Source organism: Rana temporaria, chromosome 1 (genome assembly GCF_905171775.1).
Source record: "Rana temporaria chromosome 1, aRanTem1.1, whole genome shotgun sequence".
Classification (NCBI taxonomy): domain Eukaryota; kingdom Metazoa; phylum Chordata; class Amphibia; order Anura; family Ranidae; genus Rana; species Rana temporaria.
In genome coordinates this window covers 181,994,618-182,008,780 of record NC_053489.1, presented here as the reverse complement: position 1 = coordinate 182,008,780, position 14,163 = coordinate 181,994,618, and positions in this window count along the sequence as shown.

Sequence of the window (14,163 nt, the reverse complement as noted above, 5' to 3'; positions counted from 1 at the left end):
GAGAAAAACCACCTATGGAGAAAATTGAGAGGGAAATCACCGTTAGAATATGACCAACAGAAAATTCAAATTTATCAAGACCTGTCACAAGAGACGTTAAAACGAAGAAGAAGCTTAAAACCATTGTTAGGAGTGCTGCAGGAGCATGATATTCAGTATAATTGGGGATTCCCAGCGTGCCTAATAGGCAGGAAAAATGGCATTTCGGCAAGACTGAGGTTTATTGAGGAGATACCAGAATTTTGCCATAGTCTGGGCATTCCAATACCAAAAAATTATTAATGTTGATCGACAGAGGAGGGGGGGAACGGTGGGGGGGGGGGCGGTGGGTGGGGAGGGAGACGGGGAGGGTCAACATAGTAAACTAAGCCATCGGAGTGGGACGGGGGAGGGGGAGACCCAGAAAGCGCTTCTTCACCAGTTCCCCAGTATAGGGAGATAGGAGACCGGGCTAAAATAGAACTCCACCTCAGCCTGAGGAGCAAAAGAGCGCCAGGAGCGCCAAATAGAAAAAGCTCTAAATGACCAGAAGGTCAGGGATCGAATGGGGGGAAGGGGGGGAGGGGGTGGGGGGGAGAAAGCCCCAAATGAAGAACAAGGGGGCAAGATACGAGGGGAGGGGAGGGGGGGGAGGGAGAAGGGAGGGGGAGGAGGAGTTTGGGTGGGAAGGGAGAGGGGAGGATTGGGAAGGGGGGGGGAAAGGGACTCAGATCTGTGTGTCATGTAGCAGGAAAGAACAAATATATCCGAGAAAGACAGAAAAGGGGAAAAAAAAAAAAAAAAAATATGACAAACATAAATTTTTTAACATATAATGTAAGAGGTCTTAGTTGCCCTGAAAAAAGGCATATGGTATTAAGAGAAATTGAAAGGTATTCCGCTGAAATCGTTTTTCTGCAAGAGACACACATAACGTTGGATTCTAATGTTAGATTGTATTCTCGGGCAGTTCCCATTTGGTATTATGGGGACTCCCCAAAGAAAAGAGCTAAGGGGGTCGCCATAGGAATAGGGAATAATATCTCTTTTACAGTAGAAGATAGGAAGGTAGACCCGGACGGTCGATATCTGTTCCTAAAAGGAGTACTCCAAGGAAAAAAATACACGTTAGCAAATATATACTGCCCAAATAACCAACCATATAAATATCTGAGGGGGATCTTGAACGCTTTAATGGACTTTAAATCAGGACATGTAATACTAGCAGGAGACTTCAACCTCTCAATGGACTATCAATTAGATAGTACATCCGGGGCTCAGAGGCGAAATATTAAACAGCTTAGAATATTAAGAAAAAAAATGCATGACTACTGTTTAATAGATCCTTGGAGGATTACACATCCAAATAAAAGGGACTATACCTACTATTCTGCCGTGCACGGAACATACTCAAGACTGGACTATATAATGGTAGACCACGAGTTACTGGAAGAGGTAGTTAAAACTTCAATAGGGGTAACCACAATTTCAGACCATGCTCCTGTAATAGTGGAAATTAGATTCAAAGAGATAGAGCAAAGAAAAGGATCATGGAACTTAAACGAAGAACTTATAGAGGATATAGAGGTAAACAACATAGTGAGAACGGATTTGGATCAATATTTCACCCTCAATAACACACCAGAAGTAAGGGTAGCTACTGTATGGGAGGCCCATAAGGCATACATCAGAGGGAAACTAATCTCAATAGGAGCAGGGAAGAAAAAGATAAGAAAATTAAACATGAAAAAATTAACAACTGAGCTATTTGAATTGGAGCAAATGCATAAGGAGAGAGGAGAAATTGAAATACACCAAGAAATTGTTGTAAAGAGGACCCAGCTTAGAGATCTTATGAAGTTTGAAACAAGAGACATATTCAAAAATGTTAGAAAGGAGAGGTATAAATGGGGGAACAAACCAGGGAAACTTTTAGCTAGAATATCTAGAGAAAAAAAAAAAAAAAACTACATAGAAAAAATAAAAAACCAAGACGGCCTTATGAAATATAAGACGTCCGAAATCGCGGAGTCCTTCCGGACTTTTTATAGCTCATTATATTCAATAAGAACTAATGAAACCCAAGAGCAAGAAAGGGTGAGAAAAAGGAAAATTAGGGAATACTTAGAAGAAGTGAAATTACCTAAAATTTCCCAAAACGACATTGAATCCTTAGAGGCCCCAATAACTCAAGATGAGGTACACAGAGCCTTCCGGGAAACACCGTGTGGTAAGAGCCCAGGCCCCGATGGTTTGCCGATTAAATATTACAAAACATTTAAAGAACTTTTGATCCCAGAGATGTGCAACTATTTTAACAAAATAGGAGAGGAAGAGGAAATAAGAAAAGAATCTCTATTGGCAAATATTTCTATTATCCCTAAAACGGGAAAAGATGGAACGTTGTGCTCCAGCTATCGACCAATAGCATTGTTAAATGCAGATCTGAAAGTATATGCGAAAATATTAGCAACTAGGATAAAAAGTTTAATGCCGCAATTAATAAACCCAGATCAGGCGGGCTTTGTAGCGGGCAGAGAAGGAAGAGATAATAGCATAAGGACCCTGTTACTGTTACAACAAGATCCAAAAAAGAAACCCCCAGTCGTACTCATGTCCTTAGATGCCGAAAAAGCATTTGACAGAGTCGACTGGGGGTTTATGATGGAAACCTTACAAAATATAGGCCTAGGACCAAGGTTCATGAAATGGGTGAAGAACTTGTATAGTCACCCGACGGCAAGGGTGAAGGTCAATGGGAGTATGTCGTCTGTATTCAACATGGAAAACGGAACCAGACAGGGTTGCCCGCTCTCGCCTCTCCTATATGTAATAGCCCTGGAACCGTTGTTAGCAAAAATCCGGGAAAACCCGGGGATAGGAGGGGTGAGGGTGGGAGATGAAGAACACAAGGTGGCGGCGTATGCAGACGACATACTCCTATACTTGACCAAACCGAGAGTCTCCCTCCCTAATGTCATAAAGGAAATAAAAAGATACGGTGAACTCTCAAACTTTAAAATAAACCCGATTAAAACAGTAATTTTGAATTTAGGGATAGATAAAAAAGAAGCAGAAGAACTTCAGAAAGAGTTTCCATTTACATGGGAAAAAGAAGCTATAACGTACCTGGGTATAAAAATTACATCTACAGTTGAAAAACTCTACTCGGCCAATTTTGTCCCCTTAATCAACGACATTAACCAAGACCTGAAAAACCTAGCAAAAAAACATATCTCCTGGATAGGTAAGATTAATGCGTTCAAAATGATGATATTACCGAAGATAACATACAAACTTCAAATGCTCCCAATAAAAATACCGCAAAGCTTCTTTAAAGTAATTAAAACAGTAATTTTGAAATATATATGGGCAGGAAAAAAGGCTAGATTAAGCTATTCATTGCTGAGCATGAAAAAAAAAGGAGGGGGGTTGGGGCTCCCCGATATAAAAAGATATTATTTTGCTGTAAACTTAGCAAGGTTGGTAGAATGGACAAACGCATACACAAAAAAAAAATGGGTACGTATGGAAGAAATATTAAGTAGGACACAATTAAATAGAAATATATGGATACCACCGAAAATGAGGGAATTGAGCACGAACACACATAACATAACAAGGAACGTATTTAGAATATGGGACACAATATTTAGACGGGAAAAATGGGAGTATAACTCTCCATTAACTCCATTAGCAGGCACAAATTTTTTTCCACCAGGAAATGGAACACGTTTTGGAAAGCACCTAGGGGAGAAAAAATTAAAAGATATTGTTACACGTGGAAAAATTAAACTAAGACAAGAGATAAAAATAGGGGAAAAGGAACAAAATATGAGTGAATGGGAGTATTTGCAGTTAAAACACTTTGTGAGTACACTACCACAACCAATTAGGGAAGATAAGACACTATACCCAATAGAAAAAATATGCAGCATGGATAAGCCCCTGACACATGGAATATCAAAGGCATATGGGATACTAACAGAACTCGAGATTCAAGACACACTGCCTTTCTTAGAAAAATGGGAAAGCGATATTGGTAAATAAATTGATAAAACACAAATGATAGGTGCAGTATACAACCATGCCGCGGACATTACCACCATAGAAGCAAACTATAAATGTATGGTGCGATGGCACCTGACCCCATCAAGAATGAGTAAGATTCATCCAAGAAATTCAGAGCTATGCTGGAGAAACTGTAAACAAAAAGGAACAACTCTACATATATGGTGGGACTGCCCGAGAATCCAGGAATATTGGAAAGAAATCTTGAAATATATTGTAGAAATAACAGGGGAGACGATTCTATGTAGCCCGCTGCCCTGTCTGTTTCATGGAACAGAAAAAACAAAAAAACAATATGGAACAACTCTGGTCCCAGTTTTATTAAATGCAGCTAAGGCTCTGATCCCAAAAAATTGGCTACATCCAAAGAGGCCATCAATTAAAGAGTGGATAGAAAGGGTGGAATATATAGAAGAGATGGAGTATCTTGCCTGCAGAGAGACAGGAGAAGAGGACAAATACAGGGTGGTTTGGGAAAAATGGAAAGTATTCAAATCCTCAGAAAAGTTCGCCCAGGGAATGATAGAAGCAGATAGCTGAGAAATTATAAAGAAGATTACATGGCACACAGATCTGGGGGGGGAAAAAAAAAAAAAAAAAAAAAAAAGGGGTTGGGACTAATTATGTTATACTAGCAAGGAATGCAGTCAGACTTGTTAAGCGGGGAAAGATTAATTAACAGTTTAAAAATGTCAAACCTGTAATGGCAAAAAAAAAAAAAAAAAAAAAAAAAAAAAAAAGGGAAAGGAACTTAATCATAAGAAAAGAAAAAAAAAAAAAACCCCACGAATGATGCGAAGCCGCAAGAGAGACGCTAAGGGCGGGCGAACCGTGAGCTAGCCTCTCCGCTATATGTGAGCAGAGTCTGACGTGGAAAAAAAAAAGAAAAAAAAAAAAAAAAAAAATGAATAAACCCAAAAAAACTTTATTAAAAAACCAAACCAAATATTGACAGAGAAAATATACAATGTATCATTACAAAACCTTGCATTTCTGTTCTTTGTCTTTCTGTGAAAACAAACTGTAAAAATGTAAATTGAGTTAATATTTAACTTTAAGATATTGGAAGGACTTTATAGCCACAGGCAAACCATCTTATTATTAGCACCACATCCTTTAGTTGAATGGATAAAGAGAAATTTAGGGTAAAAAATCCCACTAAATTTCTCTTTATACTTTAAGATATTACAACTGTAAATTCAGATTAAAGCAGTCTAGAAACCGCACACATTTTTTTCCCACAGATAATAATGTGTTACAAAGCAGTCTTCTGAAAAATAATAAACAATTTGTCCAGTCTTCAAATCCTCATTTAACTTTGTATGCTGCCCGGGAAATGGTTTTGCCAATGTTTTCTGATCGTAGAGCAGAGAAGCATCTTGCGTTTTTGGTCAGAAGTTTTGGGCTTTGTCCACGATAACATCTATCAGCTGGCAACAAGGTGACAAAAAATTGCTGTGATTCCTAAAGAAGATACAAAGTCAAGTCAAAATATGACCTCTTTTGAATTCCCATCTTGTAAAATCCTTTTTTTAAAAATGTTAATCTCGTGTATTTAAAGCAGACCTTGCACCTTAAAATCAAAGTCCACTTTTTAAATGTGCCCCTCCCACTTGCCAAAACACTAAGTAAAGTTTAGGTGTAGGGGCAAAAAGTTATATATATTAACCGTTCCCCTGCCTTCTGTCCCTGGCACCTAGGCAAGAATGACCTCCTCCTTAAAGGCCAGGGGCCAGATCCATGTAGATCGGCGTAACTTTAAATAGGCGTAGCGTATCGTAGTAACGCTACGCCGCCGCAACTTTGAGAGGCAAGTGCTGTATTCACAAAGCACTTGCCTCTAAAGTTACGGCGGCGTAGCGTAAATCTACCAGCGTAAGGGCGCGGAATTCAAATGAAAAAGATGTGGGTGTCTTTTATTTAAATTCTACTTGACCCCACATAAATGACGTATTTTTTTAACGGTGCATGCGCCGTCCGTGGGGGTATCCCTGTGCGTATGCTCGAAATCATGTCGCAAATAGTCAATGCTTTCGACGTGAACGTAATTAACGCAAAGCCCTATTCGCGAACGTTTTACGCAAATGACGTACACGACGAAAAATTCAACGCTGGCCCGACGTCCATACTTAACATTGCGTACGCCTCATAGAGCAGGGGTAACGTTACGCCAAAAAAAGCCTTGCGTAAAAGTCGTAAAAAAATGTGCCGGGGGGACGTATGTTTGTGGATTAGCGTATCTAGCTAATTTGCATACTCGACGCCGGAGCATCCTAGAAGTTACGCAGCGTATCAATAGATACGCCGACGTAACTTCTTCGTGGATCTGGCCCCAGATCTTGGGAATTGTAGAGTAGCCAAAACCCTATTTACAACATCACAGCGATCCTTCATCATGAAGTATCTTTTCACAAGATGGAGTACTGGTTGTTCCCAGAATATCTTCCGCAGTATGATGACGTTATCCCTCTGTGTTACAAAAGCTGAGGGAAAAGTTTGGCGATTTGGAGTACTCATTACTCCAGGAATCTCTTTGGCAGGGTAATGAAGTCACCCTACAAAAGCAGGAGGAAAAGGTAAGCATTATATTTAACTTTTATACCTGGCCTCATGTACACTGCTGCTGGTAAACGGATGTTTAGGAGCAGTTGGGCATTTTTCTTCAGCTGCCTCTGAACGCTCCTCTATGTTATCTTATCAGTACATGTACACAGGGTCATTTACAGTTGTTTCTAGGCAGTTGAGTTTAGAAGCTTTTTTTGGAACGCAAAAAAATGGGTTCAGGACGGATGTTCAGAGGCATTTGAAACGTCAAATGCCTGTAACAGCTTGTAAACACTGCTAGACGCGGTAACTTGCGTTTAGCAGCATTTCGTTTACAGACGTTTTTCATTCTAAAAAAAAAAAAAAGCTTCTAGACACACGTGTGGCTAAACATGGCATGTAAACATGGCTAAACGGACGTTTTTAGATGCTGGTTTCTAGCTGTCAAGTGAAATCGTTCAGGAGAGGTTAAACAACGTCCCGTGTACAGTACATGAAGGTGTTTTTTTAAAGTTCTATTCATTGTTTCAGCAAGACGGAGGGGAAACATTAAAAAGCAGACCTTTTGAATAGTGCAAGGTCTCTTTTATATATGTGAAATAAATGATGATGATCTTAGCAACGCAGTAGATTAGCAATATCTATTGTATATTCGAAAGTAAAGAGAAACTGAAATACCAATTTTAATAAATCTCATATTACTACAATTTTGCAGAAGGAGGATACCAGTGGCAGCTTTCATATTTCACACAGTAAAGGTTTCTTTTACAGTTCATTATCTGGATCATGCAAGGCCTATTAAATAATTGGTGTTTAACCCTTTCGTACCTAGGCCCATTTCTGACATTTGTTGCTTACAAGTTAAAATCTGCATTTTTTGCCAAAAAATTACTTAGAAACCCCAAACATTATATATATATTTTTTTTAGCAGAGACTCTATAGAATAAAACGGCAATCGTTGCAAATTGTTCATGTCCTACGGTATTTGTGCAGCAGTCTTTCAAATGCAATTTTTTAGGAAAAAAGACACAGTAAAGTTAGCCCAATTTTTTTGTATAATGTGAAAGAAGATGTTACGCTATATTTACATAGCGTAACATCTTCTTTCACATTATACAAACCTCACATGTGTGATTTAAACACCGTTTACATTTGTGGGCGCGACTTACGTGTGCGTTTTCTTTGCTATGCGAGCATGCGGGGAGGGAGGTGCTTTAAACATTATTTTTTCTTATTTATTTTTTAACATTGTCTCTTTAAAAAAATCGGATCACTTTTTGCGCTGTTACAAGGAATGTACACATGCCTTGTGACATCCCTTGTGAAAGTAATAGGTGGTGACAGGTACTCTTTATAGAGGGTTTGGGGGTCTAAAAGACCCCAAACCCCTCCCCTGCACTTAAAAGTATTTAGAATACTGCCATTTTCTTTAAATCGGTGCCATTGACAGGCGGGTAAACCGTAAATGAAGTTGTGACGTCACTAGGGATTTTACATCAGAGACCCGATCCAAGCCGAATCCAGCTTTGTGCGGGTCTCAGCCTAGCCGGCGGACTTGATGGCTGCTGACTCGGGTCTCCCTGTGGGACGGGAGGCCTGGGAAGGCGGTGAGAGGGGGGCGTCCCCTCCCGATCCATTAGGATAACAGCCGAGCGGCTTTTAGCCGCATCAGTTGTTATTAAAAAGCCATTCGCTGGTTTTAAAAAACACTACCGGGGTGATGCCCGGTATAACCCATGAACGCATATTTGCGTACGGTCAGCGTGAAGGGAATAAACATGCTTGATGGTGTTTTCTTTCTCTGGGTGCTTGGTGTGGTCAGATACTGCCTACAGATATAAAGCTGGTCATACACGGTTAGATTTTCATTTGAAAGTTTGTAGAACAATTGTTTGTCAGAACACTTTCTTGCTATCATTTAGTCAAATAATTTTGCTTACGAAAGTCCTAAAATTTCATCCATACCTGCCATTTGAATAGAATCCTAGGCGTATTACAGTTTTTCTCTATTGGTTTGGCTCATTTCTTGAAACAGAAATGACATTCTCAAAACTCTAAGATCATTTGGCAAAACAGTCTTACAGTTTAGCACAACACTATAACTCAGGTGCAAAAGCTCATATTTCTCCCAAAACTGTTCACTCATGCTTCAAAACCATATTCATTTCCCATATAAAGAGTCAGTGCCCCCAAAATGGCAAATATTCTTCTCAATTGCTTTGGCTCATTTCTTGATACAGACCGGACATTCTCAGCTCTCTTGGTACATTTGTCAAAATAACCTGGATGGTTCAGCACAACGCCATGGTTCACCTTCAGAAGTTCATATCTTTCCCAAAACAGTTCACTCATGTGTCAAAACTAAATTTCTTTCTCATTCAAATAGTCAGTGCCCCCAAAATGCTTCATCCCTTTGGCATTGTGTAAGCACTGCAAGTCAAAATGTTTAGATGTTTTGTCTCTATGGCAGAGGACCATTGAAATATCCCTCATGTCCACCTTTCAGTCTTAGCCCAGTCGTTCATTGACAATGGTTACTGTACAGTTTTGGTCTAGCTAACTGAATACAATTGTGTATAAAACTGAAAAAAAAGAAAAGATTTTAGGGTAAGAGTCGCCTCCAAGGTTTGACATCACACACTGCACTCATACTGCCAAGGAAAAATTACTTTACAGTTTTGTAACCATTATCATTCACACACAAAGTAACTTCCATACATCAGAGTAAAAAGAAAATGTATACAGCATAATATACGGAAATATAAATACACAAACGAAAAACAAGGAAAATTAAATTTAGCCTACAATGCTGTAAATAAAGCTGGAGTTTCACAAGTACTGTAACATCTCTTCACTGGTCGCTGTCCTCACCCTCCCCCTCCTGGCCACCATCCTCACCCTCCTGCCCACCGTCCTCACCCTCCTGCCCATCCACACGCTGCTGTCTGTCTGGCCACAGATTTTCGTCAACATCGCAGCGTATATCCTCCCTTGCGATGCAACTAGGGAAGAAACGGCGTGCATGTCCCAACCATACCCTACACTGATCTCCTGTAATATCCTCACAGGCAGCGTCCATTGCATGGAGCAGGGACCTCTGATCTTGAGCCCGATGCTCATACACTCTCCACCTCCAAGCGGAGAAAAACCCCTTAAATAGGATTGAGGTAAGGAGAGTAAGGTGGTAGGAACACCATATCCATCCTTGGATGAGCAGTGAACCAGGCCCTGATAAGCGGGCCACAATGGAATTTCACATTGTCCCATACAATTATATTTTGTGGTAGGTGAGGCCCTATGAGACCTCTCTCATTTTCAGGGATCAAATCCAAATGAAGGCGGTCCAAGAAGATGAGGAGCTTCTGTGTATTGTATGGGCCAAGACTGGGGATGTGAGTGGCCACACCATTCTCAGAAATGGCAGCACACATAGTTATATTGCCCCCTCGCTGGCCTGGGACATCCACCGTGGCCCGGTGGCCAATAAAATTACGGCCACGTCTTTGGCCCTTGGCCAGGTTGAAGCCAGCCTCAGCCACATACACAGGTATGTGAGAGGTCTCGTTTCCTTCCAGTGCCATTATTCTCTACAATAGAGTAAAAAAAGATAACATCAAATCAGTCATACAGAAGAGTCATACACTAGAGTTACAGACAGCTACATAGGAATGTTCTATGTTCCACAAGTTCTATATACTACTGGCCAGTATTCCAGTGGTTCTAAACCTGGGGTACATGTTCTTCTCAGAATTGGGGACCCAGTCGAATACTGGGGCCCCGCCACAGCTTTAAATGTTCCGGGCCAACATGGTCCCGGAACCAGGAACACCGCGTGGCACGTGCACCCCTGTCTGGTAGGCCATCTCGCCGGGGGGCCGTGATGTGTGGTCACCCTAAAGGTGGGTGCCACCTCAGGAAAAGAACCCCGCCTCAATGGCGTCTGCTCCAGAAGTACCCTCCCCCAGCATGCCCCGCGAGAGAAACTCCCTCCCGATTGGCTGCTGGCAAGAGGCACCCCAGCCTGGACTCCACTGTCGCCCCGGGGTGGTATGACACCCCAGCAACCACAGAATGGACCCGCAGCACAGCCCAGCTGAAACAGAGACCCTTTGTAAAATTGCAATCAGAATCAGAGTCAACTACACTCTGATTATCCCTTAACTTTTACAGTAATAGCACCGGTACTTGGAAGTACACAGGCGCTACATCTACAATATTTTTCTTGTCATTGTTAGTATCATACGTAACATCCCACTGAGGTAAGATACTGTTATACTGTAGGCCTATCACACACACTAAATGAATATGTAAATGAATAAACATATTTGTTGCTCTATGCACAGTGTCCTGTCCTATACATTATATAATTCCATCATTGATTGCGAGGCCATGGTTGATAACATGGTCTATAATTGTGGCCCAAATTTCATCAGGGACAGCATGGCGTCTTTGTGCTCCTCGGCCTCTTCCCCCTATTCCACCACCACACACCCTTACTCCTCCTCCTCCTCTTCTTCTTCCTCGAGCAGACAGTTTCCATTGTTCATTTACTTGGCCAGGTGACACCATGATCAGAAATTGTACTGGTCCTGCATGGTCAAGCTCTATATATACATGTTTGGCAGCATTCACAATCATGGACAGCACTTGTCAGGTACAGTAACTAAACATACTGTTTGATTGGTCATCTGAGACCAACTCCAACTCCTCCTTCGTTAGTCAAGTTCTAGTTGCACCCGACTGTCAATTGCTGTAATCATTTTATCAAATGTTCCAAGAGATTCATATATGGTATTCATGGTATTATGTTCCTGAATAATTTTGACAATTGAACAGACTATTGTGCATGTGATGACTTAAACAATGAAATGACGCTGACACGTTTTGGAGAGAACGACCATTAGACTGAAGAAATGACAATTAGTTTAGATCAACAAGATCTATTCAATTGGAAATTGTGCTAAATGTAGGCAACTTGTACTAAATCATTTGAGAAATGTACTGAGAAAGTGAGACATGTACTGAGACATTTGCAATTTGATGAAATGAATGAGAAATGCCATTCAGTTGTGAACAATTGCGAAGTGGTTTGGAGATTTGTCCATGTTGTTTTGAGAATGTCATTTCTGTTTCAAGAAATGAGCCAAAACAATGGAGAAAAACTGTAAACAATTGTCATTAAAATATGTATGATTTCTCCCGAATGAAAGGAACATTCAGAGTTAGACTTTCATTCATTAAAACAAAATTCCATCCTGCTTCTTCTGAATTTTGTTATCACTATGGTCAATTTGACCCCACTAATCATTAGAAAATCAAACAAATGTTTTGAAAAGAAAAAAATTCAAATTACGTTCTATTGATATATAGCCAGCTAAAGTATGTTACCACAATCTAGCCCTAAACATTCTGTAATGACTATAGGCAACTTGCCAATCCAAACACTGAAAAAATCTGTCTTTAAACACATTCATAAATGCCCAAATCTTCATATGTGTGTGTCAATAATTTATTTGCAGACAATCCATGGTTCTTAGTACTGACCCAGAGAAGAAATAAGCTGAAGAGCTGAAGATATTTTTTTTCCCTCTGTACAGGTTTCCTTTAAACCCAGAAAATAGACATACCCCCATACAAATGATAACCAAACATTGTCTGCTGTGATCTAAGGGAAATTCTCAGTAACCCCAAAACCAATCTTAATAAAATTAAGCCTAAAGCTCGCCATGCACAGCACCAATGGACAAACCTCCAGCTGCAGCTATTGTATTTTGACAGCCTCCATGTCAATTGTCAATATACCCAAACAGCATCTGATTAGATGCAGACATTGAATAACTGACAATTTTCCACCCAGCTCCTTCAATTTTTCAATTAAATAGGTTGTAAAGGAAAAACAAAATTTTTCCCCTAAATAGCTTCCTTTACCTCTGTGGAGAAAGCCTCTTGAGGGGGAGGGGGCGAGCAGGCAAGTCAGGACACTTTCTACTTTGCAGATAGAGAAAGGAGCTGTGTGTTAGTAGGCGTCCTGACACTCCTGCTCGCCCCCTCAAGGGGCTTTCTCCAATCCAGGGAGAAAGCCTTGCATTACGGTGTTGAGTTACAGACAGAAGAACAGGAAGTGAGCATTTCTCAGAAGAAATAAGGACATTTAAAAGCAAAATCGAAGGATGAGATAAGTGAAGGAGGACTGCACTAAGGTAAAAGAAGCTATTTAGGGGGAATTTTTCCTTTACAACCCCTTTAAGGGGATTCATGCAGGTGGGGGGGGGGGGGGGGGTGACAGTGCCACCCACTGAGCACATTTTGTCCAGTTCATCAGGTACCAAAAGAAATTCGAACAGCATATAGCCAGCGTATCCACTAATTAGCACCACAGGTCATGTTAGCGGCTCTTATTTATTTATTACTTTTTTTATGGTTGTTAAGTTGAAATCAAGCATGTAAAAACTTTCTTCATACTCACTCTCATACGACTTGCACCATCGTAACACACTGTGCTGCTGAAAACTAATGATGCTGGTCGATCTGTACTGTAAACGGATGCAGATGAAAGAGTATCAAAGCTCTGGGTACTGGATTTAGCAGAAGACAAATCTGAAAAATCTCTTGTAGAACAACTTTGTGTGAATTTTCTGTCTCGGCCCAGAGAGGACTGACGGACAGTTCCCTGGGCTAGTCTCCTCCTCATCAGTAAAGTAAATTGTTTTTTCTCTTCATTTAATTCCTTTATTCTGCTTACTTGGCAATGATCTATCCTCTTCAGTGACTGAAACACACAATGAAAAACACATATTACCAATGTAACAAATGGGTTTATATATTATAATCAATATTAAAATACACCATTACATAAATGACAAGTCCATGCAAAAGTTACAAGTTGTAAAAACTTGGGGATCCTGGGGATTTTTCGAATACTAAGTCCACTGTTGGGTTTTATTAGACCTGTAATTAATGAAAAAAATACTCCTTTAATAATAGCAGAGGAATGGAATTTGTATTTTAGTATAGCATGGAAGGGTTGGATCCTCTATTACAGGGGTGTTAACCACTTCCATACTGGGCACTTACGCCCCTTCCTGCCCAAGCCAATTTTCAGCTTTCAGCACTGTCGCACTTTGAATGACAATTGCGCGGTCATGCTACACTGTACCCAAACAATTTTTTTATCATTTTGTTCCCACAAATAGAGCTTTCTTTTGGTGGTATTTGATCACCTCTGCGGTTTTTATTTTTTGCGCTATAAACAAAAGAAGAGTGACAATTTAAAAAAAAAACACTATTTTTTACTTTTTTATTTAATAAATATCACAATTTAAAAAAAAAAAAAACGTTTTTTTTTCCTCAGTTTAGGCCGATATGTATTCTTCTACATATTTTTGGTAAAAAAAAAATCGCAATGATCATATATTGATTGGTTTGCGCAAAAGTTATAGCGTTTACAAAATAGCTGATAGATTTATGGCATTTTTATTTTATTAATTTTTTTACTAGTATTGGCGGCGATTTGCGATTTTTTTACTGTCACCGTGACATTGCGGCGAACACATCGGACACTTTTGACA